The following is a 27,787-nucleotide window of genomic DNA, read 5'->3' as shown; positions in this document are numbered from 1 at the left end:
TTATTTCAACACTAAGAACAGATTGGTTTCACGGGGGATTGAATCCAGGACCTTCTGCGTGTTAAGCAGACGTGTTGACCACTACACTATGAAACCTGACCAAAAGTTACTGTGTATTCGCTAGCAGAGCAGAATTGTGACTGACGGGGCCTTTTTATTGCTGAAGGAAAGTATTTTTGGTTAATGAAACATTTACAATTATTATTACATATTTTACAAGTTTTATTCCTACAAAAGGATTTTGCTTAAATTGAAGTTTATATTGAATGTGTTACTTTTTTCTCCATAGTTTGGTCTTTTGCTTTTGTATTTATGGAAACTATATATTTTGAAACAAATAGGATTTTTATAATATGGGATTATGTTTTCTGCTAAAATGGTCAATAAAAAAGAAACCCAAAATCGTAGTTCTCTTTGTGATGGAAGCCAAAATGTATTGTCATTTGGCAACGAAACCAAGAATTTCACATATTACAAGTCGATAGGAAATTACTTCAACACCATAAACAGATTGGTTTCACTGGGGATTGAACCCAGGACCTTCTGCGTGTGAAGCAGATGTGATTACCGCTACACTATGAAACCAGTAATGGCAATTAGAGACGAGTTTTGACCGCCAGGGGAAAAAAACAAATTCGTAGCTTTGTTGGTGATGGAAGCTAAAACATCCCGTTATTCAGCAACAAAGCCAAGAACTTTATATACTGCAGGTTGATAGGGGATTCTTTCAACACCAAGAACACATGGGTTTCACTGGGGATTGAACCCAGGACCTTCTGCGTGTGAAGCAGACGTGATGACCACTACACTATGAAACCTTTGAAATCCTGCAAAGTAATGGCAATTAGAGTCGAGTTTTGACCGCCAGGGGAAAAAAAACAAATTCGTAGCTCTGTTAGTGATGGAAGCTAAAACATCCCGTTATTCGGCAACAAAGCCAAGAACTTTATATACTGCAGGTTGATAGGGGATTATTTCAATACCAAGAACACATGGGTTTCACTGGGGATTGAACCCAGGACCTTCTGCGTGTAAAGCAGACGTGATTTCCACTACACTATGAAACCTTTGAAACCCTGCAAAGTAATGGCAATTAGAGACGAGTTTTGACCGCCAGGGAAAAAAAAAACAAATTCGTAGCTCTGTTGGGGATGGAAGCCAAAACATCCCATCATTCGGCAACAAAGCCAAGAACTTCATATATTGTAGTTTAATTGAGTATTATTTCAACACCAAGAACAGATTGGTTTTACTGGGGATTGAACGCAGGACCTTCTGCATGTTAAGCAGACGTGATGACCACTACTCTATGAAACCTGATGGAAAGTTACTGTGTATTGGCCAGCAGAGCAGAATTGTGACTGACGGGGCCTTTTTATTGCTGAAGGAAAGTATTTTTGGTTAATGAAACATTTACAATTTTTATTACATATTTTACCAGTTTTATTCCTACAAAGGGATTTTGCTTAAAACGAAGTTTACATTGAATGTGTTACTTTTTTCCACATAGTTTAGTTGTTTGCTTTTGTATTTAAAGGAACTATATTTTTGAAACAAACAGGATTTTTATAATATGGGATTATGCTTTCTGCTAAAATGGTCAATAAAAAAGAAACCCAAAATCGTAGTTCTCTTGGTGATGGAAGCCAAAATATATTATCAGTTGGCAACAAAACAAAGAATTTCATATGATACAGGTTGATAGCAAATTACTTAAACAGCGAAAACGGCTTGTTTTTACTGGGGATTGAACCCAGAACCTTCTGCGTGAGAAGTAGACGTGATGACGACTCCATATAAAACCTGTGAAATCCTGCAAAGTAATGGCATTTAGAGACGCGTTTTGACCGCCAGGGGAAAAAAAAAAATAATTTGTAGTTCTGTTTGTGATGGAAGCCAAAACATCCCGTCGTTCGGCAACAAAGCCGAGAACTTCATATATTGTAGTTGGATAGCGTATTATTTCAACACTAAGAACAGATTGGTTTCACTGGGGATTGAACCCAGGACTAGAGATGAGCGAACCGGTCGCGGTTCGGCTCGAGTCGGTTTGCCGAACGGGGGTCCCGTTCGAGTTCGGTTCGTCGAACGTTCGACGAACCGAACTCGAACCAATAGGCTATAATGGGAGGCAATCAAAAACACATAAAAATGCATTATAAATGTACACAAACAGTTAATAAACATTGCCATAACACTTACCGGTGCCCGCGATCCCTCCTGTACTCTGTCTCCTGCCGCTATTCCATCCGATGATCGCTGAATCCTCCACGTGACCAGCACTGCCAGCTGAGATGCAGGACCTATCATGACGTCAAAATAGCCATGTGACCAGTCACGTGGCTATTATCTCATTGGCTACAGACTGGTCACATGACTATGACGCGTCATGTAGGACCTGCGAGTGCATCTCTCCGGTACACGGTGCACATATGTGTATCGCCGTGTACCGGCGACATGCTCTAGCACACGGTCGACTCCCCGTTCCGTTAGGGACCGGCTGACACAGCCGGTCATTAACGGAGATCACCGTTGCCATAGCAACGCAGTTAGCGGTGACGTCACCGCTAACCGCGGCTCCGAGAGCACCGTTGCTATGGTAACACGTCTGTCAGCGTTACCGCTGTTACCGCTGACAGCCAGCACTGATCACTCACGGAGTGAAGGCTGCACGCTGCTTCCCGTTTGTAGTGAGGATTGTAGTGAGGATGAGGTTCCTCAGCCCCAAGTGATGAGCTGGGTAAACTCATCCTCACCACAATCGTCACTACTACTACACTAGTGAGGATTGTAGTGAGGATGAGGTTCCTCAGCCCCAAGTGATGAGCTGGGTAAACTCATCCTCAATACAATCGTCACTACTACTACACTAGTGATGATTGTAGTGAGGATGAGGTTCCTCAGCCCCAAGTGATGAGCTGGGTAAACTCAATCTCACTACAATCGTCACTACTACTACACTAGTGATGATTGTAGTGAGGATGAGGTTCCTCAGCCCCAAGTGATGAGCTGGGTAAACTCATCCTCACTACAATCGTCACTACTACTACACTAGTGATGATTGTAGTGAGGATGAGGTTCCTCAGCCCCAAGTGATGAGCTGGGTAAACTCATCCTCACTACAATCGTCACTACTACTACACTAGTGAGGATTGTAGTGAGGATGAGGTTCCTCAGCCCCAAGTGATGAGCTGGTGAACCTCATCCTCACTACAATCGTCACTACTACTACACTAGAAAGAAAGAAGACAGAAGAGCAGGATCGTGGAGGGCTGACAGGGGGTAATAAAGATGGAGTCTCTAATGTTTTTGTGTATTTATTTCTATTAAAGTATTTTTTTCTCTGTGTGGTGTTTTTTTTTAACCCTTTATTGGAGATTCTTAATGGCCGGGTCAAAAGTGCCTGACATTAAGAATCTCTGGCTTAATACTGGCTAGTAAAACAAAGCCAGTATTAACTCATGATTACCCAACAAGCCACCCGGCTTCAGGGCTGTTGGAAGAGTTGGATACAGCGCCAGATGATGGCGCTTCTATGAGAGCGCCATTTTCTGGGACGGCTGCGGACTGAAATTCGCAGCAGAGGCGCCCAGAAACCTCGGGCTAACCTGTGCTGCGGATTCCAATCCCCAGCTGCCTAGTTGTACCCGGCTGGACACAAAAAATGGGGCGAAGCCCACGTCATTTGTTTTTTAATTATTTCATGAAATAAGTGAAATAATTAAAAAAAACGGGCTTCCCTATATTTTTGGTTCCCAGCCGGGTACAAATAGGCAAGTGGGGGTTGGAGGCAGCCCGTGGCTGCCTGCTGTACCTGGCTAGCATACAAAAATATGGCGAAGCCCACGTCATTTTTTTGGTGGGCAAAAATATTCTGCATACCGTCCTGGATGGAGTATGCTGAGCCTTGTAGTTCTGCAGCTGCTGTCTGCTCTTCTCCATACAGACACACAGCAGCTGCAGAACTACAAGGCTCAGCATACTCCATCCAGGACTGTATGCAGAAGTTTTTTGCCCCCTGAAAAAATTATGTGGGCTTCGCCATATTTTTGTATGCTAGCCAGGTACAGCAGGCAGGTACGGCTGCCCCCAACCCCCAGTTGCCTATTTGTACCCGGCTGGGAACCAAAAATAAAGGGAAGCCCTTTTTCTATTATTTCATGAATTTCATTAAATAATTAGAAAACAAATGACGTAGGCTTCGCCCCATTTTTGTGTCCAGCCAGGTACAACTAGGCAGCTGGGGATTGGAATCCGCAGCACAGGTTGGCCTGAGCTTTCTGGGCCCCACTGCTGCGAATTGCAGTCTGCAGCCGCCTCAGAAAATGGCATTTTCAAAGAAGCGCCATCTTCTGGCGCTGTATCCAACTCTTCCAGCACCTGCCTGCTATACCTGGCTAGCATACAAAAATATGGCGAAGCTCACGTCCTTTTTTTGTAGTTTTTTGGCAAAAAAAATAAAAAATGCTTCCCTGGATTTTCCATTGCCAGTGAAGGTAACACCAAGCAGTGGGGGTTAGCAGCCAGTAGCTGCTTGGATTACCCTTACCTAGCAATACAAAAAATGCAGCGGGAGCCCATATATATTTTTTTTTAATTATTTATTTAAATAACTAAAAACAAAATGGGCTTCCCTGTATTTTGATTGCTGGACATCACAGTGCTGTAAAAATAAATCTTTAAAAAAATGACGTAGCGCTCCGCGGTATTTTTGATTCTCAGTGCAGATAAAGCAGACAGCTATGGGTTGCCACCCCAGTCTGCCTGCCGTTACCTTGGTTGGCAATCAAAATACAGGGAAGCCCATTAATTTTTTCTATTTAAAAAATAGTTAAAAAAAAAAATGACGTTGGGTCCCCCCATTTTTGATAGCCAGCTAAGGTAAAGCAGACGGCTGTAGCCTGAAAACCACAGCTGGCAGCTTTACCGTGGTTGGGGATCCAATGTGGAGGTCCCCTCAGGCTCTTTTTTATAATTATTTTATAAATATTAATAATTACACAATAAAAGTAGGGTCCCCCCCAAATTGGATCACCAGCCAAGGTAAAGCGGACAGCTGTGGTCTGGTATTCTCAGGGTGGGAAGGTACATAGTTATTGGGCCTTCACAGCCTAAAAATAGCAGGCCGCAGGCACCCCAGACGTGGCGCATCCACTAGATGCGCCAATCCTGGCGCTTCACCCCAGCTCATCCCGTGCCCTGGTGCAGTGGCAAACAGGGTAATAAATCGGGTTGATACTAGCTGTAAAGTCACCTGAGATCAAGCCCAGCAGTTTGTGATGTTATGGCGTCTATTAGATACCCAACATCATAAACTGTCAGTACTAACAAAAAAAAAAATCGACAAAAGAAATTTATTTGAAAAAACAGTCCCCAAAACATTTCCTCTTTCACCAATTTATTGTAAGAAAAAAAATAAAGGGGTCCCACGACGACTCTGGACCATCTAGAATATGGGAAGGAGACACTCAGGGAACGTATCCCCCATTTACTAGGAGTGCGGACCCTTCATGTGAGGAGTGTGGGTTCAATGAATCTGCACTCACTCTCCCTGGGTCCACAGCAGCAGAGTCCATGTCGTAATGGTTGCTACCAAAGCTGCAATGCCCTGCTCATGAGGTAAGGGCATGCCTAATCAGGAGAACTACTGTAGAGGAAGCTCTGATCACTGGTATATAGGTGCTCAGAGGTAATAATAGATAAAATTAGTGAGTAGCCTCGGCACTCTAAATCTCCCAGACTAAGTCAGTAAGTCACAACGGATAGTAATGCAAAATCACTCTTTATTGGTCCGTATTAAGAAAAAAAAAATTTTCATAAGCATATATGTTTTTGTCCAAAACAAGTTACAAATGACGTTTCGGCCTGAGCCTTCGTCAGATTGGACTTATCTGCATGTAATCATGAAAAATGACAATAATCAGTATCACATAAGAGTGAGAGAACAATAACATAAACTCGAACAATGTAGAGGTACAATTGGGATGCAGCAAAAAAATTGCAACACAGCAAGAAATGAAACACATGATACAAATGTCATAATACAGTACAAGGACAATATAGTAATGACAAATATGGGGTCAGAGTAGGCTTAGACAGCTCTGGTACGAAAAAGATGTCAATCATAAAGTAACATGTGCAGTAGGTGTAGAGCTACAGTATGCATGGCAGAGCTAATGGGTAGACCGACCATAGAAAAAGAACGGAGAAAAAGTGGAGAAAAAGTGGAGAAAAAATGGAGAAAAAGTGGAGAAAAAGTGAAGAAAAAGTGAAGAAAAAGTGGAGAAAAAGTGGAGAAAAAGTGGAGAAAAAAATAAATAAAAAGTGGATAAAAAGTGGATAAAAAGTGGAGAAAAAAATGGATAAAAAGTGGAGAAAAAGTGGAGAAAAAGTGGAGAAGTGGAGAAAAAGTGGAGCACCCTTTGGTGCCTTTCATGTGGCACTAAGGGGTGCTTAGCTTTGTATTTAGCCAAAAAAATGAAAACAAAATGACGTAGGGTTCCCCCTAGTTTTGTAGCCAGCTAAGTAATGGCATTTAGAGACGAGTTTTGACTGCCAGGGGAAAAAAAAAAAATAATTTGTAGTTCTGTTTGTGATGGAAGCAAAAACATACCGTCATTCGGCAACAATGCCGATAACTTCATATATTGTAGTTGGATAGCGTATGATTTCAACACTAAGAACAGATTGGTTTCCCTGGGGATTGAACCCAGGACCTTCTGCGTGTTAAGCAGACGTGATGACCACAACATTATGAAACGTGACGATAAGTTACTGTGTATTGGCTAGCAGAGCAGAATTGTGACTGACGGGGCCTTTTTATTGCTGAAGGAAAGTATTTTTGGTTAAGGAAACATTTACAATTTTTATTACATATTTTACCAGTTTTATTCCTACAAAGGGATTTTGCTTAAAAGGAAGATTACATTGAATGTGTTACTTTTTTCCACATAGTTTAGTTGTTTGATTTTGTATTTAAAGGAACTATATATTTTGAAGCAAATAGGATTTTTATAATATGGGATTATGTTTTCTGCTAAAATGGTCAATAAAAAAGAAACCCAAAATCGTAGTTCTCTTTGTGATGGAAGCCAAAATGTATTGTCATTTGGCAACGAAACCAAGAATTTCACATATTACAAGTCGATAGGAAATTACTTCAACACCAAAAACAGATTGGTTTCACTGGGGATTGAACCCAGGAACTTCTGCGTGTGAAGCAGATGTGATGAACACTACACTATGAAACCTTTGAAATCCTGCAAAGTAATGGCATTTAGAGACGAGTTTTGACAGCCAGGGGAAAAAAAAAAATAATTTGTAGTTCTGTTTTTGATGGAAGCCAAAACATACCGTCATTCGGCGACAATGCCGAGAACTTCATATATTGTAGTTGGATAGTGTATGATTTCAAAACTAAGAACAGATTGGTTTCACTGGGGATTGAACCCAGGACCTTCTGCGTGTTAAGCAGACGTGATGACTAGAGATGAGCGAACCGGTCCCGGTTCGGCTCGAGGTCGGTTCGCCGAACGGGGGTCCCGTTTGAGTTCGGTTCGTCGAACGTTCGACGAACCGAACTCGAACTGCATAGGAAACAATGGCAGGCATTCACAAACACATAAAAACACCTAGAAAACACCCTCAAAGGTGTCCAAAAGGTGACAAACAACTCACAACACAACACAAACACATGGGAAAGTGACAAGGACATATACTCATGCGAAAACAAAACAGCTGGACAAGGAAAAAGAGGAGGACACACAGATATAGGCATGGCACGCCCTTCTGAAATCATGTAAAACACCGCAAGGTTACTCCAAGCGGAGCCTCCCTTTTTTCAAAAAATTGTGCCCCACACACACCCACTCAGTGGCAGCACTTGTGCCCTAGTTGTACACTTCACAGCTAGATTTGCATCAAGCACATTCAAAAATACGCCATTGTTATCCGTCCCCATGATGACACCGGGGTAGGTAGCAAAGTGTTTCCTGATCCCAGCTCTGTTCATCTTGGCTTCTTTTAAAAACACATCAAGCAAGGGTTACTCCAAGCGGAGCCTCCCTTTTTTTCCAAAAATTGTGCCCCACACACACCCACCCATTCAGTGGCAGCACTAGTGCCCTAGTTGTACACTTCACAGCTAGATTTGCATCAAGCACATTCAAAAATACGCCATTGTTATCCGTCCCCAGGATGACACCAGGGTAGGTAGCAAAGTCTTTGCTGAACCATGACTTGTTCATCTTGGCTTCTTTTAAAAACACATCAAGCAAGGGTTACTCCAAGCGGAGCCTCCCTTTTTTTCAAAAAATTGTGCCCCACACACACCCACTCAGTGGCAGCACTTGTGCCCTAGTTGTAAACTTCACAGCTAGATTTGCATCAAGCACATTCAAAAATACGCCATTGTTATCCGTCCCCAGGATGACACCGGGGTAGGTAGCAAAGTGTTTCCTGATCCCAGCTCTGTTCATCTTGGCTTCTTTTAAAAACACATCAAGCAAGGGTTACTCCAAGCGGAGCCTCCCTTTTTTCCAAAAATTGTGCCCCACACACACCCACCCATTCAGTGGCAGCACTTGTAGCCTAGGTGTACACTTCACAGCTAGATTTGCATCAAGCACATTCAAAAATACGCCATTGTTATCCGTCCCCAGGATGACACCAGGGTAGGTAGCAAAGTCTTTGCTGAACCATGACTTGTTCATCTTGGCTTCTTTTAAAAACACATCAAGCAAGGGTTACTCCAAGCGGAGCCTCCCTTTTTTTCCAAAAATTGTGCCCCACACACACCCACCCATTCAGTGGCAGCACTTGTGCCCTAGTTGTACACTTCACAGCTAGATTTGCATCAAGCACATTCAAAAATACGCCATTGTTATCCGTCCCCAGGATGACACCAGGGTAGGTAGCAAAGTCTTTGCTGAACCATGACTTGTTCATCTTGGCTTCTTTTAAAAACACATCAAGCAAGGGTTACTCCAAGCGGAGCCTCCCTTTTTTTCCAAAAATTGTGCCCCACACACACCCACTTATTCAGTGGCAGCACTTGTGCCCTAGTTGTACACTTCACAGCTAGATTTGCATCAAGCACATTCAAAAATACGCCATTGTTATCCGTCCCCAGGATGACACCAGGGTAGGTAGCAAAGTCTTTGCTGAACCATGACTTGTTCATCTTGGCTTCTTTTAAAAACACATCAAGCAAGGGTTACTCCAAGCGGAGCCTCCCTTTTTTTCCAAAAATTGTGCCCCACACACACCCACCCATTCAGTGGCAGCACTAGTGCCCTAGTTGTACACTTCACAGCTAGATTTGCATCAAGCACATTCCAAAATACGCCATTGTTATCCGTCCCCAGGATGACACCAGGGTAGGTAGCAAAGTCTTTGCTGAACCATGACTTGTTGATCTTGGCTTCTTTTAAAAACACATCAAGCAAGGGTTACTCCAAGCGGAGCCTCCCTTTTTTTCAAAAAATTGTGCCCCACACATACCCACTCAGTGGCAGCACTTGTGCCCTAGTTGTACACTTCACAGCTAGATTTGCATCAAGCACATTCAAAAATACGCCATTGTTATCCGTCCCCAGGATGACACCGGGGTAGGTAGCAAAGTGTTTCCTGATCCCAGCTCTGTTCATCTTGGCTTCTTTTAAAAAGACATCAAGCAAGGGTTACTCCAAGCGGAGCCTCCCTTTTTTTCCAAAAATTGTGCCCCACACACACCCACCCATTCAGTGGCAGCACTTGTGCCCTAGTTGTACACTTCACAGCTAGATTTGCATCAAGCACATTCAAAAAAACGCCATTGTTATCCGTCCCCAGGATGACACCAGGGTAGGTAGCAAAGTCTTTGCTGAACCATGACTTGTTCATCTTGGCTTCTTTTAAAAACACATCAAGCAAGGGTTACTCCAAGCGGAGCCTCCCTTTTTTCCAAAAATTGTGCCCCACACACACCCACCCATTCAGTGGCAGCACTTGTAGCCTAGTTGTACACTTCACAGCTAGATTTGCATCAAGCACATTCAAAAATACGCCATTGTTATCCGTCCCCAGGATGACACCAGGGTAGGTAGCAAAGTCTTTGCTGAACCATGACTTGTTCATCTTGGCTTCTTTTAAAAACACATCAAGCAAGGGTTACTCCAAGTGGAGCCTCCCTTTTTTTCCAAAAATTGTGCCCCACACACACCCACTTATTCAGTGGCAGCACTTGTGCCCTAGTTGTACACTTCACAGCTAGATTTGCATCAAGCACATTCAAAAATACGCCATTGTTATCCATCCCCAGGATGACACCAGGGTAGGTAGCAAAGTCTTTGCTGAACCATGACTTGTTCATCTTGGCTTCTTTTAAAAACACATCAAGCAAGGGTTACTCCAAGCGGAGCCTCCCTTTTTTTCCAAAAATTGTGCCCCACACACACCCACCCATTCAGTGGCAGCACTTGTGCCCTAGTTGTACACTTCACAGCTAGATTTGCATCAAGCACATTCAAAAATACGCCATTGTTATCCGTCCCCAGGATGACACCAGGGTAGGTAGCAAAGTCTTTGCTGAACCATGACTTGTTCATCTTGGCTTCTTTTAAAAACACATCAAGCAAGGGTTACTCCAAGCGGAGCCTCCCTTTTTTTCCAAAAATTGTGCCCCACACACACCCACCCATTCAGTGGCAGCACTTGTGCCCTAGTTGTACACTTCACAGCTAGATTTGCATCAAGCACATTCAAAAAAACGCCATTGTTATCCGTCCCCAGGATGACACCAGGGTAGGTAGCAAAGTCTTTGCTGAACCATGACTTGTTCATCTTGGCTTCTTTTAAAAACACATCAAGCAAGGGTTACTCCAAGCGGAGCCTCCCTTTTTTCCAAAAATTGTGCCCCACACACACCCACCCATTCAGTGGCAGCACTTGTAGCCTAGTTGTACACTTCACAGCTAGATTTGCATCAAGCACATTCAAAAATACGCCATTGTTATCCGTCCCCAGGATGACACCAGGGTAGGTAGCAAAGTCTTTGCTGAACCATGACTTGTTCATCTTGGCTTCTTTTAAAAACACATCAAGCAAGGGTTACTCCAAGTGGAGCCTCCCTTTTTTTCCAAAAATTGTGCCCCACACACACCCACTTATTCAGTGGCAGCACTTGTGCCCTAGTTGTACACTTCACAGCTAGATTTGCATCAAGCACATTCAAAAATACGCCATTGTTATCCATCCCCAGGATGACACCAGGGTAGGTAGCAAAGTCTTTGCTGAACCATGACTTGTTCATCTTGGCTTCTTTTAAAAACACATCAAGCAAGGGTTACTCCAAGCGGAGCCTCCCTTTTTTTCCAAAAATTGTGCCCCACACACACCCACCCATTCAGTGGCAGCACTTGTGCCCTAGTTGTACACTTCACAGCTAGATTTGCATCAAGCACATTCAAAAATACGCCATTGTTATCCGTCCCCAGGATGACACCAGGGTAGGTAGCAAAGTCTTTGCTGAACCATGACTTGTTCATCTTGGCTTCTTTTAAAAACACATCAAGCAAGGGTTACTCCAAGCGGAGCCTCCCTTTTTTTCCAAAAATTGTGCCCCACACACACCCACCCATTCAGTGGCAGCACTTGTGCCCTAGTTGTACACTTCACAGCTAGATTTGCATCAAGCACATTCAAAAATACGCCATTGTTATCCGTCCCTAGGATGACACCAGGGTAGGTAGCAAAGTCTTTGCTGAACCATGACTTGTTCATCTTGGCTTCTTTTAAAAACACATCAAGCAAGGGTTACTCCAAGCGGAGCCTCCCTTTTTTCCAAACATTGTGCCCCACACACACCCACCCATTCAGTGGCAGCACTTGTAACCTAGTTGTACACTTCACAGCTAGATTTGCATCAAGCACATTCAAAAATACGCCATTGTTATCCGTCCCCAGGATGACACCAGGGTAGGTAGCAAAGTCTTTGCTGAACCATGACTTGTTCATCTTGGCTTCTTTTAAAAACACATCAAGCAAGGGTTACTCCAAGTGGAGCCTCCCTTTTTTTCCAAAAATTGTGCCCCACACACACCCACTTATTCAGTGGCAGCACTTGTGCCCTAGTTGTACACTTCACAGCTAGATTTGCATCAAGCACATTCAAAAATACGCCATTGTTATCCATCCCCAGGATGACACCAGGGTAGGTAGCAAAGTCTTTGCTGAACCATGACTTGTTCATCTTGGCTTCTTTTAAAAACACATCAAGCAAGGGTTACTCCAAGCGGAGCCTCCCTTTTTTTTCCAAAAATTGTGCCCCACACACACCCACCCATTCAGTGGCAGCACTTGTGCCCTAGTTGTACACTTCACAGCTAGATTTGCATCAAGCACATTCAAAAATACGCCATTGTTATCCGTCCCCAGGATGACACCAGGGTAGGTAGCAAAGTCTTTGCTGACCCATGACTTGTTCATCTTGGCTTCTTTTAAAAACACATCAAGCAAGGGTTACTCCAAGCGGAGCCTCCCTTTTTTTCCAAAAATTGTGCCCCACACACACCCACCCATTCAGTGGCAGCACTTGTGCCCTAGTTGTACACTTCACAGCTAGATTTGCATCAAGCACATTCAAAAATACGCCATTGTTATCCGTCCCCAGGATGACACCAGGGTAGGTAGCAAAGTCTTTGCTGAACCATGACTTGTTCATCTTGGCTTCTTTTAAAAACAATGTAAGCAAGGGTTACTCCAAGCGGAGCCTCCTTTTTTAAAAAAAATTGGGCCACACACACACACACCCCATCAGTGGCAGCAGTTGTGCCCTAGTTGCAAACAGGATGTTTTGATTTGCATCAAGCACATTCCAAATCCACAAGCATTTACTCTCCCCAGGATGACACAGGGGTAGTAAATTCCTTCTGGATCCATGACTTGTTCATTTTGATGAACGTCAGTCTGTCCACATTGTCACTGGACAGACGCGTGCGCTTATCTGTCAGCCCTAGAGTTGAGCGCGGTTCGTGGTTCGTGGTTCTCCAGTTCTAGGCTCGAGTGATTTTGGGGCATGTTCTAGATCTAACTAGAACTCGAGCTTTTTGCAAAAGCTCGATAGTTCTAGAAACGTTCGAGAACGGTTCTAGCAGCAAAAAAACAGCTAAATCCTAGCTTGGTTTCTGCTGTAATAGTGTAAGTCACTCTGTGAATCACACTATTATGACATTTCAATGTATAGTGTGCGTGAACAGCGCCTTCAGATCACTGCTGTTTCTATAATGGCGATCGCCATTTTTTTTTTTTTTTTCTTGTCTTCCTTCCCTAAGCGCGCGCGTCTTGTGGGGCGGGCCAGCATGTCAGCCAATCCCAGACACACACACAGCTAAGTGGGCTTTTAGCCAGAGAAGCAACGGCAGTGTGATAGGATGTCCATGTCACATGTCCCTGCATTATAAAACCGGACATTTTCCTCCAGGACGCCATTATCTCTTCTGCGTCTTTGGTGTCAGACATCACTGTCGCAGCTCCTTCCTGAGTCCTATCGCTGATACAGCTGTATGCGCTCCATACACAGCGCTGGACAGCTTAGGGAGAGCACTTTCTAGCAGTCCTTTTAAGGGCTCAAACCGGCAGGGTCAGAGTTAAGGTGACAGGTCCTGAAAACAGCGCCAGCGTCTGTGTAGCCAAGGTCAGGGATTTCCTCCCTGCATTTCCCTATTAGGAGGGATAGAAAGGCAGGCTTCCATTCCTCTATCCAGAGCCCCAAAATCCTGGCACTGTACCCGCCTGTCCTCTGCACACTCCAACTCATAACTAAGCCATTATACTAGCAAACACTCAGTGTACCTAGTGGCATCCTATACGTGGCTATTGGACTTTGCTATAGTCACACTCCGTTTGCCACTGCACCAGGGCACGGGATGAGCTGGGGTGAAGCGCCAGGATTGGCGCATCTAGTGGATGCGCCACGTCTGGGGTGCCTGCGGCCTGCTATTTCTAGGCTGTGAAGGCCCAATAACTATGTACCTTCCCACCCTGAGAATACCAGACCACAGCTGTCCGCTTTACCTTGGCTGGTGATCCAATTTGGGGTGGACCCTACTTTTATTGTGTAATTATTAATATTTATAAAATAATTATAAAAAAGAGCCTGAGGGGACCTCCACATTGGATCCCCAATCACGGTAAAGCTGCCAGCTGTGGTTTTCAGGCTAGAGCCGTCTGCTTTACCCTAGCTGGCTATCAAAAATGGGGGGACCCAACGTCATTTTTTTTTTTAACTATTTTTTAAATAGAGAAAATTAATGGGCTTCCCTGTATTTTGATTGCCAGCCAAGGTAACGGCAGGCAGACTGGGGTGGCAACCCATAGCTGTCTGCTTTATCTGCGCTGAGAATCAAAAATACCGCGGAGCGCTACGTCATTTTTTTAAAGATTTATTTTTACAGCACTGTGATGTCCAGCAATCAAAATACAGGGAAGCCCATTTTGTTTTTAGTTAATTAAATAAATAATTAAAAAAAATATATATGGGCTCCCGCTGCATTTTTTGTATTGCTAGGTAAGGGTAATCCAAGCAGCTACTGGCTGCTAACCCCCACTGCTTGGTGTTACCTTCACTGGCAATGGAAAATCCAGGGAAGCATTTTTTTTTTTTTGCCAAAAAACTACAAAAAAAGGACGTGAGCTTCGCCATATTTTTGTATGCTAGCCAGGTATAGCAAGCAGGTGCTGGAAGAGTTGGATACAGCGCCAGAAGATGGCGCTTCTATGAAAATGCCATTTTCTGAGGCGGCTGCAGACTGCAATTCGCAGCAGTGGGGCCCAGAAAGCTCAGGCCAACCTGTGCTGCGGATTCCAATCCCCAGCTGCCTAGTTGTACCTGGCTGGACACAAAAATGGGGCGAAGCCTACGTCATTTGTTTTCTAATTATTTAATGAAATTCATGAAATAATAAAAAAAGGGCTTCCCTTTATTTTTGGTTCCCAGCCGGGTACAAATAGGCAACTGGGGGTTGGGGGCAGCCGTACCTGCCTGCTGTACCTGGCTAGCATACAAAAATATGGCGAAGCCCACATAATTTTTTCAGGGGGCAAAAAACTTCTGCATACAGTCCTGGATGGAGTATGCTGAGCCTTGTAGTTCTGCAGCTGCTGTGTGTCTGTATGGAGAAGAGCAGACAGCAGCTGCAGAACTACAAGGCTCAGCGTACTCCATCCAGGACTGTATGCAGAATTTTTTTGCCCACCAAAAAAATGACGTGGGCTTCGCCATATTTTTGTATGCTAGCCAGGTACAGCAGGCAGCCACGGGCTGCCTCCAACCCCCAGTTGCCTATTTGTACCCGGCTGGGAACCAAAAATATAAAGAAGCCCGTTTTTTTTAATTATTTCACTTATTTCATGAAATAATTAAAAAACAAATGACGTGGGCTTCGCCCCATTTTTTGTGTCCAGCCAGGTACAACTAGGCAGCTGGGGATTGGAATCCGCAGCACAGGTTAGCCCGAGCTTTCTGGGCGCCTCTGCTGCGAATTTCAGTCCGCAGTCATCCCAGAAAATGGCGCTCTCATAGAAGCGCCATCATCTGGCGCTGTATCCAACTCTTCCAACAGCCCTGAAGCCGGGTGGCTTGTTGGGTAATCATGAGTTAATACTGGCTTTGTTTTACTAGCCAGTATTAAGCCAGAGATTCTTAATGTCAGGCACGTTTGACCCGGCCATTAAGAATCTCCAATAAAGGGTTAAAAAAAAACACCACACAGAGAAAAAAATACTTTAATAGAAATAAATACACAGACACATTAGAGACTCCATCTTTATTACCCCCTGTCAGCCCTCCACGATCCTGCTCTTCTGTCTTCTTTCTTTCTAGCGTAGTAGTAGTGACGATTGTAGTGAGGATGAGGTTCACCAGCTCATCACCTGGGGCTGAGGAACCTCATCCTCACTACAATCCTCACTAGTGTAGTAGTAGTGACGATTGTAGTGAGGATGAGTTTACCCAGCTCATCACTTGGGGCTGAGGAACCTCATCCTCACTACAATCATCACTAGTGTACTAGTAGTGACGATTGTAGTGAGGATGAGTTTACCCAGCTCATCACTTGGGGCTGAGGAACCTCATCCTCACTACAATCATCACTAGTGTAGTAGTAGTGACGATTGTAGTGAGGATGAGTTTACCCAGCTCATCACTTGGGGCTGAGGAACCTCATCCTCACTACAATCATCACTAGTGTAGTAGTAGTGACGATTGTAGTGAGGATGAGTTTACCCAGCTCATCACTTGGGGCTGAGGAACCTCATCCTCACTACAATCCTCACTAGTGTAGTAGTAGTGACGATTGTAGTGAGGATGAGTTTACCCAGCTCATCACTTGGGGCTGAGGAACCTCATCCTCACTACAATCCTCACTACAATCGGGAAGAAGCGTGCAGCCTTCACTCCGTGAGTGATCAGTGCTGGCTGTCAGCGGTAACAGCGGTAACACTGACAGACGCGTTACCATAGCAACGGTGCTCTCGGAGCCGCGGTTAACGGTGACGTCACCGCTAACTGCGTTGCTATGGCAACGGTGATCTCCGTTAATGACCGGCTGTGTCAGCCGGTCCCTAACGGAACGGGGAGTCGACCGTGTGCTAGAGCATGTCGCCGGTACACGGCGATACACATATGTGCACCGTGTACCGGAGAGATGCACTCGCAGGTCCTACATGACGCGTCATAGTCATGTGACCAGTCTGTAGCCAATGAGATAATAGCCACGTGACTGGTCACATGGCTATTTTGACGTCATGATAGGTCCTGCATCTCTGCTGGCAGTGCTGGTCACGGGGAGGATTCAGCGATCATTGGATGGAATAGCGGCAGGAGACAGAGTACAGGAGGGATCGCGGGGACCGGTAAGTGTTATGGCAATGTTTATTAACTGTTTGTGTACATTTATAATGCATTTTTATGTGTTTGTGATTGCCTCCCATTATAGCCTATTGGTTCGAGTTCGGTTCGTCGAACGTTCGACAAACCGAACTCGAACGGGACCCCCGTTCGGCGAACCGACTCGAGCCGAACCGCGACCGGTTCGCTCATCTCTAGTCCTGGGTTCAATCCCCAGTGAAACCAATCTGTTCTTAGTGTTGAAATAATACGCTATCCAACTACAATATATGAAGTTCTCGGCTTTGTTGCCGAATGACGGGATGTTTTGGCTTCCATCCCCAACAGAGCTACGAATTTGTTTTTTTTTTCCCTAGTGGTCAAAACTCGTCTCTAATTGCCATTACTTTGCAGGGTTTCAAAGGTTTCATAGTGTAGTGGAAATCACGTCTGCTTTACACGCAGAAGGTCCTGGGTTCAATCCCCAGTGAAACCCATGTGTTCTTGGTGTTGAAATAATCCCCTGTCAACCAGCAGTATATAAAGTTCTTGGCTTTGTTGCTGAATAACAGGATGTTTTAGCTTCCATCACCAACAGAGCTACGAATTTGTTTTTTTTCCCCTGGCGGTCAAAACTCGTCTCTAATTGCCATTACTTTGCAGGCTTTCAAAGGTTTCATAGTGTAGTGGTTATCACGTCTGCTTCACATGCAGAAGGTCCTGGGTTCAATCATCAGTGAAACCAATCTGTTTTTTGTGTTGAAGTAATTTCCTATCGACTTGTAATATGTGAAATTCTTGGTTTCGTTGCCAAATGACAATACATTTTGGCTTCCATCACAAAGAGAACTACGATTTTGGGTTTCTTTTTTATTGACCATTTTAGCAGAAAACATAATCCCATATTATAAAAATCCTATTTGTTTCAAAATATATAGTTCCCATAAATACAAAAGCAAAAGACCAAACTATGGAGAAAAAAGTAACACATTCAATATAAACTTCAATTTAAGCAAAATCCCTTTGTAGGAATAAAACTGGTAAAATATGTAATAATAATTGTAAATGTTTCATTAACCAAAAATACTTTCCTTCAGCAATAAAAAGGCCCCGTCAGTCACAATTCTCCTCTGCTAGCCAATACACAGTAACTTTTCGTCAGGTTTCATAGTGTAGTGGTCATCACGTCTGCTTAACACGCAGAAGGTCCTGGGTTCAATCCCCAGTGAAACCAATCTGTTCTTAGTGTTGAAATAATACGCTATCCAACTACAATATATGAAGTTCTCGGCCTTGTTGCCGAATGACGGGATGTTTTGGCTTCCATCACAAACAGAACTACAAATTTTTTTTTTTTTCCCCTGGCGGTCAAAACTCGTCTCTAAATGCCATTACTTTGCAGGATTTCACAGGTTTCATAGTGGAGTCGTCATCACGTCTTCTTCACACGCAGAAGGTCCTGGGTTCAAACCCCAGTAAAAACAAGCCGTTTTCGCTGTTGAAGTAATTTGCTATCAAACTGTAACATATGAAATTCTTTGTTTTGTTGCCAACTGATAATATATTTTGGCTTCCCTCACCAAGAGGACTACGATTTTGGGTTTCTTTTTTATTGACCATTTTAGCAGAAAACATAATCCCATATTATAAAAATCCTGTTTGTTTCAAAATATATAGTTCCTTTAAATACAAAAGCAAACAACTAAACTATGTGGAAAAAAGTAACACATTCAATGTAAACTTCCTTTTAAGCAAAATCCCTTTGTAGGAATAAAACTGGTAAAATATGTAATAAAAATTGTAAATGTTTCATTAACCAAAAATACTTTCCTTCAGCAATAAAAGGGCCACGTCAGTCACAATTCTGCTCTGCTAGCCAATACACAGTAACTTTCCATCAGGTTTCATAGAGTATTGGTCATCACGTCTGCTCTACACGCAGAAGGTCCTGAGTTCAATCCCCAGTAAAACCAATCTGTTCTTGGTGTTGAAATAATACTCAATTAAACTACAATATATGAAGTTCTTGGCTTTGTTGCCGAATGATGGGATGTTTTGGCTTCCATCCCCTACAGAGCTACAAATTTGTTTTTTTTTTCCCTGGCGGTCAAAACTCGTCTCTAATTGCCATTACTTTGCAGGCTTTCAAAGGTTTCATAGTGTAGTGGAAATCACGTCTGCTTTACACGCAGAAGGTCCTGGGTTCAATCCCCAGTTAAACCCATGTGTTCTTGGTGTTGAAATAATCTCCTATCAACCTGCAGTATATAAAGCTCTTTGCTTTGTTGCCGAATAACGGGATGTTTTAGCTTCCATCACCAACAGAGCTACGTATTTGTTTTTTTTTCCCTTGGCAGTCAAAACTCGTCTCTAATTGCCATTACTTTGCAGGATTTCGAAGGTTTCATAGTGTAGTGGTCATCACGTCTGCTTCACACGCAGGAGGTCCTGGGTTTAATCCCCAGTGAAACCAATCTGTTTTTGGTGTTGAAGTAATTTCCTATCGACTTGTAATATGTGAAATTCTTGGTTTCGTTGCCAAATGACAATACATTTTGGCTTCCATCACAAAGAGAACTACGATTTTGGGTTTCTTTTTTATTGACCATTTTAGCAGAAAACATAATACCATATTATAAAAATCCTATTTGTTTCAAAATATATAGTTCCCATAAATACAAAAGCAAAAGACCAAACTATGGAGAAAAAAGTAACACATTCAATATAAACTTCAATTTAAGCAAAATCCCTTTGTAGGAATAAAACTGGTAAAATATGTAATAAAAATTGTAAATGTTTCATTAACCAAAAATACTTTCCTTCAGCAATAAAAAGGCCCCGTCAGTCACAATTCTGCTCTGCTAGCCAATACACAGTAACTTTCCATCAGGTTTCATAGAGTAGTGGTCATCACGTCTGCTTAACATGCAGAAGGTCCTGAGTTCAATCCCCAGTAAAACCAATCTGTTCTTGGTGTTGAAATAATACTCAATTAAACTACAATATATGAAGTTCTTGGCTTTGTTGCCGAATGATGGGATGTTTTGGCTTCCATCCCCAACAGAGCTACGAATTTGTTTTTTTTTTCCCTGGCGGTCAAAACTCGTCTCTAATTGCCATTACTTTGCAGGCTTTCAAAGGTTTCATAGTGTAGTGGAAATCACGTCTGCTTTACACGCAGAAGGTCCTGGGTTCAATCCCCAGTGAAACCCATGTGTTCCTGGTGTTGAAATAATCCCCTATCAACATGCAGTATATAAAGTTCTTGGCTTTGTTGCCGAATAACGGGATGTTTTAGCTTCCATCACCAACAGAGCTACGAATATGTTTATTTTCCCTTGGCAGTCAAAACTCGTCTCTAATTGCCATTACTTTGCAGGATTTCAAAGGTTTCATAGTGTAGTGGTCATCACGTCTGCTTCACACGCAGGAGGTCCTGGGTTCAATCCCCAGTGAAACCAAGCAGTTTTTGGTGTTGAAGTAATTACCTATCGACTTGTAATATGTGAAATTCTTGGTTTCGTTGCCAAATGACAATTCCTTTTGGCTTCCATCACAAAGAGAACTACGATCAATATAAACTTCAATTTAAGCAAAATCCCTTTGTAGGAATAAAACTGGTAAAATATGTAATAATAATTGTAAATGTTTCATTAACCAAAAATACTTTCCTTCAGCAATAAAAAGGCCCCGTCAGTCACAATTCTGCTCTGCTAGACAATACACAGTAACTTTTTGTCGGGTTTCATAGTGTAGTGGCCATCACGTCTGCTTAACATGCAGAAGGTCCTGGGTTCAATCCCCAGTGAAACCAATCTGTTCTTAGTGTTGACATAATTCGCTATCCAGCTACAATATATGAAGTTCTCGGCTTTGTTGCCGAATGACGGGATGTTTTGGCTTCCATCACAAACAGAACTACAAATTATTATTTTTTTTTCCCTGGCGGTCAAAACTCGTCTCTAAATGCCATTACTTTGCAGGATTTCACAGGTTTCATAGTGGAGAAGTCATCACGTCTACTTCACACGCAGAAGGTCCTGGGTTCAATCCCCAGTAAAAACAAGCCGTTTTCGCTGTTGAAGTAATTTGCTATCAACCTGTAACATATGAAATTCTTGGTTTTGTTGCCAACTGATAATATATTTTGGCTTCCATCACCAAGAGAACTACGATTTTGGGTTTCTTTTTTATTGACCATTTTAGCAGAAAACATAATCCCATATTATAAAAATCCTGTTTGTTTCAAAATATATAGTTCCTTTAAATACAAAAGCAAACAACTAAACTATGTGGAAAAAAGTAACACATTCAATGTAAACTTCCTTTTAAGCAAAATCCCTTTGTAGGAATAAAACTGGTAAAATATGTAATAAAAATTGTAAATGTTTCATTAACCAAAAATACTTTCCTTCAGCAATAAAAAGGCCCCGTCAGTCACAATTCTGCTCTGCTAGCCAATACACAGTAACTTTCCATCAGGTTTCATAGAGTAGTGGTCATCACGTCTGCTTAACACGCAGAAGGTCCTGCGTTCAATCCCCAGTAAAACCAATGTGTTCTTGGTGTTGAAATAATACTCAATTAAACTACAATATATGAAGTTCTTGGCTTTGTTGCCGAATGATGGGATGTTTTGGCTTCCACTTTCCTTCAGCAATAAAAAGGCCCCGTCAGTCACAATTCTGCTCTGCTAGCCAATACACAGTAACTTTCCATCAGGTTTCATAGTGTAGTGCTATCAACCTGCCATATATGAAGTTCTTGGCTTTGTTGCCGAATGACGGGATGTTTTGGTTTTCATCACCAACAGAGCTACGAATTTGTTTTTTTTTTCCCTGGCGGTCAAAACTCGTCTCTAATTGCCATTACTTTGCAGGGTTTCAAAGGTTTCATAGTGTAGTGGAAATCACGTCTGCTTTACACGCAGAGGGTCCTGGGTTCAATCCCCAGTGAAACCCATGTGTTCTTGGTGTTGAAATAATCCCATATCAACCTGCAGTATATAAAGTTCTTAGCTTTGTTGCCGAATAACGGGATATTTTAGCTTCCATCACCAACAGAGCAACGAATTTGTTTTTTTTCCCCTGGCGGTGAAAACTCGTCTCTAATTGACATTACTTTGCATGATTTCAAAGGTTTCATAGTGTAGAGGTCATCACGTTTGCTTCATACGCAGAAGGTCTTGGGTTCAACCCCAGTGAAACCAATCTATTTTTGGTGTTGAAGTATTTTCCTATCGACTTGTAATATATGAAATTCTTGGTTTCGTTGCCAAATGACAATACATTTTGGCTTCCATCACCAAGAGAACTACGATTTTGGGTTTCTTTTTTATTGACCATTTTAGCAGAAAACATAATCCCATATTATAAAAATCCTATTAAACATACATTCCCCTTCTCAGATTTGCTATACCGGATCTTGCAGGGGGCTTTGGATGAAGGAATTATAACAAAGAAGGTTTTTGATGGCCTCTTCGTTGCATCTCCCAAAATCCCCACCTTTTATCTCCTGCCCAAGATCCACAAGAATCCCGAACACCCTCCGGGGCGCCCTATCGTATCCGGCATAGATGGCTTATGCGACCCTGTCTGTCGCTTTATCGACTATTATTTAAAACCTCTTGTGGAAACATTGCCATCTTATGTTAAGGATATGACGGACGTCCTGAATAGGGTCGACGGGATTTTTATGGATTCTGATACCCTTCTTGTCACGTCGGACATAGAGTCACTTTATACCAATATTAACCATGATGATGGTCTGGAGGCAGTTCGCTTCTTTCTGAGCAATACCAACCGTGATGGCCATTTATGTGAGCTGATCCTGGAGCTGCTCCACTTTATCCTGAGACACAATTTCTTCATTTTCAAAGACCGGTTTTAATTTACAGACCAGTGGCACTGCGATGGGCGCGGCCTGTGCGCCTTCGTACGCTAATATGTTCCTCGGCCATTGGGAGAGGGGCATTTTTGGCGACGAGGGCGTGCCGGCCGCTACCCATGCGCAGTGCTGGTTAAGATATAATGATGATGTTTTTGTTTTGTGACAGGGTACCGTGGAGCAGCTCTCGGACTTTATGGGTGTTTTAAACCATAATTCATTGAACCTTAAGCTCACTTTTAGATATGATTTACAGTCTATTGATTTTTTGGATATTATGATTGGAGTTGACCGTGGTCGGCAACTACAGACGGATGTCTTTAGGAAGCCTACCTCGGTCAACTCCCTTTTACATGCCTCATCTTCTCATCCTGTTAGTACCATCCAAGCCATCCCGGTTGGGCAATTTCTCAGAATGAGGCGGATATGCTCTACATCTGATAATTTTCAGTCCCAGGCCAATGATCTAACATCGAGATTGGTTAATAGGGGATATAGCCATCGTGTCATAAAGAAGGGGTACAATAGGGCAAAGAATACCAATCGACAGGAGCTCCTGCAGCCATCTAGTCAGGCGAATACGGGGGCAGGAGAGGCTCGATTCATATCTGCGTGCAACCATGAATGGCATAACATGCGTGCCATATTAAACAAACACTGGCCGATACTAAAATCTGATCCTACCCTAAGGGATTTGGTCCCTGATTATCCTCTAATGACGGCACGCCGTTCCAAAAATCTACGAGATTTTCTCGTACATAGTCATTACGTTCCTGTGATTTCCCATCCTTTTGGTTCTACTAATCCTATTCGCGGGTGTTTTCCCTGCGGTCGCTGTCTTGCGTGCACCAATGTCTCTCGCAAGTAAGACCTTTTCCACCGCAGATGGTAGTCGGACATTTGATATTAGGTGTTATATCTCATGCGCAACTTCCTATGTTATCTATTATGCTAAATGTAGTTGCCCTAATATATACATAGGTTTAACTTCTAGGGAATTGCGGGTGAGAGTGCGTGAACATGTGAGAGACATTGGTGCTGCCAAGACGGTGACCGATATTTCTACTCTTAAGACCCTTCCTAGGCATTTTCGGAACCATCACGGATGTAATGCGAGATCATTGCGTGTCATAGGGATAGATGTCGTACATGGCGGCAATAGGGGCGGGAACCTTAAAAAGATCCTCGCCCAAAAAGAAACCAAATGGATCACCCTACTGGGTACTATGGCTCCGTCTGGTCTGAATGAGTCCCTTAGCTTTGCCCCCTTCCTTTAGACCCCTGTCCTCCTCCCCCCCCCTTTTTTTGCTAGATGTGGTTTTTTACCACCTATGCAATTTTTTACCTCTGTTTTTATATTCTAATTTTATTGCTGCAAGTGTTTTATGCCATTTTGTGCCCTTTTCTTTGCAGCTTCCATCTTCTGCTCCCTATGGATCACTGCCTCTGTTAATATGACTACCTGAATACATCGTGCATCTGGACTATGATTACAAGGTGGCTTCCCCCATGACAGCCGGGATTAGATACTGCTTGGTCGAGGGCTAACTACTGTTATTCTTGTGATTCCTGCCATTTCATTATTTCTTTGCCCTCTTTCCTTGGCGTTCCTATACTGCTGTTTGTGTGGGAGCCCGTATATCTGTATCTTTGTATGTTCCAGTATGTGTGGTGTGCACATGCCTGGTCTTTCTTCTCTCCCTGGCATGCTAAGCGATGTCTCAAGGGCGGACTTTTGCTCGTGGGGGGCGTTGCCTTCGCCCTCTCCCCTGCAGTCCTCGGCTTGACGTCACTCACATCTGCTAGTGGGATTAGCAATGACCGCGCATGCGCCAGCTTAAACCTGCACTGACTGGCCGGTCCGATCCATGTGATAAACCATATGGTCTATTAAAGCTTCTGGGAACAGATGAGTCACCACCCCTCCTTGGTCTGATGAAGGGTTATTCTAACAAGACCTGAAAAGCGCGTTATCTTGCTTCTGAGGGGGATCTTTTGGTCTCTGGCTCCTGCACTTATCTGGCACTTTATATCATTGCTGGTGAGCGGTGTTTACATTCTTTTAGCCACTGGTATATATCATTGTTTGCATATACTGACAAACCCAGTGTGCTGTATAACTTTATCTTATCTTGCACACCAGCTATTGTTCTCTGGTATCACCTGGCATGTAACTTTGTATTTTTTGCCATCTGTGCTGTATACTTGTTGTCTTATGTATTCTACTTGCCTTGTTAATTCTGATTAACTCTTTATGTGCCAAAGTGCCCTCTGTTGTTGCACCTATATGTATTTTTCTGTGCTACATCTAAAAACTGTTTTTTATGATGTAATAAAATTTGTCATTCTCTTTTGCATTTCAACCACATCTGCTCTCCTGTTTCTTTTGCATTATAAAAATCCTGTTTGTTTCAAAATATATAGTTCCTTTAAATACAAAAGCAAAAGACCAAACTATGGAGAAAAAAGTAACACATTCAATATAAACTTCAATTTAAGCAAAATCCCTTTGTAGGAATAAAACTGGTAAAATATGTAATAAAAATTGTAAATGTTTCATTAACCAAAAATACTTTCCTTCAGCAATAAAAAGGCCCCGTCAGTCACAATTCTGCTCTGCTAGCTAATACACAGTAACTTTCCATCAGCTTTCATAGAGTAGTGGTCATCACGTCTGCTTAACACGCAGAAGGTCCTGCGTTCAATCCCCATTAAAACCAATCTGTTCTTGGTGTTGAAATAATACTCAATTAAACTACAATATATGAAGTTCTTGGCTTTGTTGCCGAATGATGGGATGTTTTGGCTTCCATCCCCAACAGAGCTACGAATTTGTTTTTTTTTTCCCTGGCGGTCAAAACTCGTCTCTAATTGCCATTACTTTGCAGGCTTTCAAAGGTTTCATAGTGTAGTGGAAATCACGTCTGCTTTACACGCAGGAGGTCCTGGGTTCAATCCCCAGTGAAACCCATGTGTTCTTGGTGTTGAAATAATCCCCTATCAACCTGCAATATGTAAAGTTCTTGGCTTTGTTGCCGAATAACGGGATGTTTTAGCTTCCATCACCAACAGAGCTACGAATTTGTTTTTTTCCCCTGGCGGTCAAAACTCATCTCTAATTGCCATTACTTTGCAGGATTACAAAGGTTTCATAGTGTAGAGGTCATCACGTCTGCTTCACACGCAGAAGGTCCTGGGTTCAATCCCCAGTGAAACCAATCTGTTTTTGGTGTTGAAGTAATTTCCTATCGACTTGTAATATGTCAAATTCTTGGTTACGTTGCCAAATGACAATACATTTTGGCTTCCATCACAAAGAGAACTACGATTTTGGGTTTCTTTTTTATTGACCATTTTAGCAGAAAACATAATCCCATATTATAAAAATCCTATTTGTTTCAAAATATATAGTTCCCATAAATACAAAAGGAAAAGACCAAACTATGGAGAAAAAAGTAACACATTCAATATAAACTTCAATTTAAGCAAAATCCCTTTGTAGGAATAAAACTGGTAAAATATGTAATAATAATTGTAAATGTTTCATTAACAAAAAATACTTTCCTTTAGCAATAAAAAAGCCCCGTCAGTCACAATTCTTCTCTGCTAGCCAATACACAGAAACTTTTCGTCAGGTTTCATAGTGTAGTGGTCATCACGTCTGCTTAACATGCAGAAAGTTCTGGGTTCAATCCCCAATGAAACCAATGTGTTCTTAGTGTTGAAATAATACCCTATCCAACTACAATATATGAAGTTCTCGGCATTGTTGCTGAATGACGGTATGTTTTGGCTTCCATCACAAACAGAACTACAAATTTTTTTTTTTTTTTCCCCTGGCGGTCAAAACTCGTCTCTAAATGCCATTACTTTGCAGGATTTCACAGGTTTCATAGTGGAGTGGTCAACACGTCTACTTCACACGCAGAGGGTCCTGAATTCAATCCCCAGTAAAAACAAGCCGTTTTCGCTGTTGAAGTAATTTGCTATCAACCTGTAATATATGAACTTCTTGGTTTTGTTGCCAACTGATAATATATTTTGGCTTCCCTCACCAAGAGAACTACGATTTTGGGTTTCTTTTTTATTGACCATTTTAGCAGAAAACATAATCCCATATTATAAAAATCCTGTTTGTTTCAAAATATATAGTTCCTTTAAATACAAAAGCAAACAACTAAACTATGTGGAAAAAAGTAACACATTCAATGTAAACTTCCTTTTAAGCAAAATCCCTTTGTAGGAATAAAACTGGTAAAATATGTAATAAAAATTGTAAATGTTTCATTAACCAAAAATACTTTCCTTCAGCAATAAAAAGGCCCCGTCAGTCACAATTCTGCTCTGCTAGCCAATACACAGTAACTTTCCATCAGGTTTCACAGAGTAGTGGTCATCACGTCTGCTTAACACGCAGAAGGTCCTGGGTTCAATCCCCAGTGAAACCAATCTGTTCTTAGTGTTGAAATAATACACTATCCAACTACAATATATGAAGTTCTCGGCTTTGTTGCCGAATGACGGGATGTTTTGGCTTCCATCACAAACAGAACTACAAATTATTTTTTTTTTTTTCCCCTAACGGTCAAAACTCGTGTCTAAATGCCATTACTTCGCAGGATTTCACAGGTTTCATAGTGGAGTCGTCATCACGTCTACTTCACACGCAGAAGGTCCTGGGTTCAATCCCCAGTAAAAACAAGCTGTTTTCGCTGTTCAAGTAATTTGCTATCAACCTGTAACATATGAAATTCTTTGTTTTGTTGCCAACTGATAATATATTTTGGCTTCCATCACCAAGAGAACTACGATTTTGGGTTTCTTTTGTATTGACCATTTTAGCAGAAAACATAATCCCATATTATAAAAATCCTGTTTGTTAACAAATATATAGTTCCTTTAAATACAAAAGCAAACAACTAAACTATGTGGAAAAAAGTAACACATTCAATGTAAACTTCCTTTTAAGCAAAATCCCTTTGTAGGAATAAAACTGGTAAAATATGTAATAAAAATTGTAAATGTTTCATTAACCAA

General features: G+C 42.4%; 8 non-coding genes across 8 annotated transcripts; 7 read left to right on the top strand and 1 right to left on the bottom strand.

Annotated features, from left to right (window-relative positions):
- Positions 1-994: 994 nt before the first annotated feature.
- TRNAV-UAC (transfer RNA valine (anticodon UAC)) lies at positions 995-1,067 on the bottom strand. Its single transcript has one exon. It is a non-coding gene; the product is annotated as a tRNA-Val (tRNA).
- Positions 1,068-17,287: 16,220 nt separating this feature from the next.
- TRNAV-UAC (transfer RNA valine (anticodon UAC)) lies at positions 17,288-17,360 on the top strand. The gene has a single exon. It is a non-coding gene; the product is annotated as a tRNA-Val (tRNA).
- Positions 17,361-18,025: 665 nt separating this feature from the next.
- On the top strand, positions 18,026-18,098 carry TRNAV-AAC (transfer RNA valine (anticodon AAC)). The gene has a single exon. It is a non-coding gene; the product is annotated as a tRNA-Val (tRNA).
- Positions 18,099-20,003: 1,905 nt separating this feature from the next.
- TRNAV-UAC (transfer RNA valine (anticodon UAC)) lies at positions 20,004-20,076 on the top strand. Its single transcript has one exon. It is a non-coding gene; the product is annotated as a tRNA-Val (tRNA).
- Positions 20,077-20,252: 176 nt separating this feature from the next.
- TRNAV-CAC (transfer RNA valine (anticodon CAC)) lies at positions 20,253-20,325 on the top strand. The gene has a single exon. It is a non-coding gene; the product is annotated as a tRNA-Val (tRNA).
- Positions 20,326-20,605: 280 nt separating this feature from the next.
- On the top strand, positions 20,606-20,678 carry TRNAV-AAC (transfer RNA valine (anticodon AAC)). Its single transcript has one exon. It is a non-coding gene; the product is annotated as a tRNA-Val (tRNA).
- A 1,074-nt stretch (positions 20,679-21,752) lies between these two features.
- TRNAV-UAC (transfer RNA valine (anticodon UAC)) lies at positions 21,753-21,825 on the top strand. Its single transcript has one exon. It is a non-coding gene; the product is annotated as a tRNA-Val (tRNA).
- A 3,822-nt stretch (positions 21,826-25,647) lies between these two features.
- On the top strand, positions 25,648-25,720 carry TRNAV-UAC (transfer RNA valine (anticodon UAC)). Its single transcript has one exon. It is a non-coding gene; the product is annotated as a tRNA-Val (tRNA).
- Positions 25,721-27,787: the final 2,067 nt, after the last annotated feature.

Source organism: Anomaloglossus baeobatrachus, chromosome 2, assembly GCF_048569485.1.
Source record: "Anomaloglossus baeobatrachus isolate aAnoBae1 chromosome 2, aAnoBae1.hap1, whole genome shotgun sequence".
Classification (NCBI taxonomy): domain Eukaryota; kingdom Metazoa; phylum Chordata; class Amphibia; order Anura; family Aromobatidae; genus Anomaloglossus; species Anomaloglossus baeobatrachus.
Note: the sequence above shows the minus strand (reverse complement) of the source record. Positions and strands in the feature narration are given on the sequence as shown.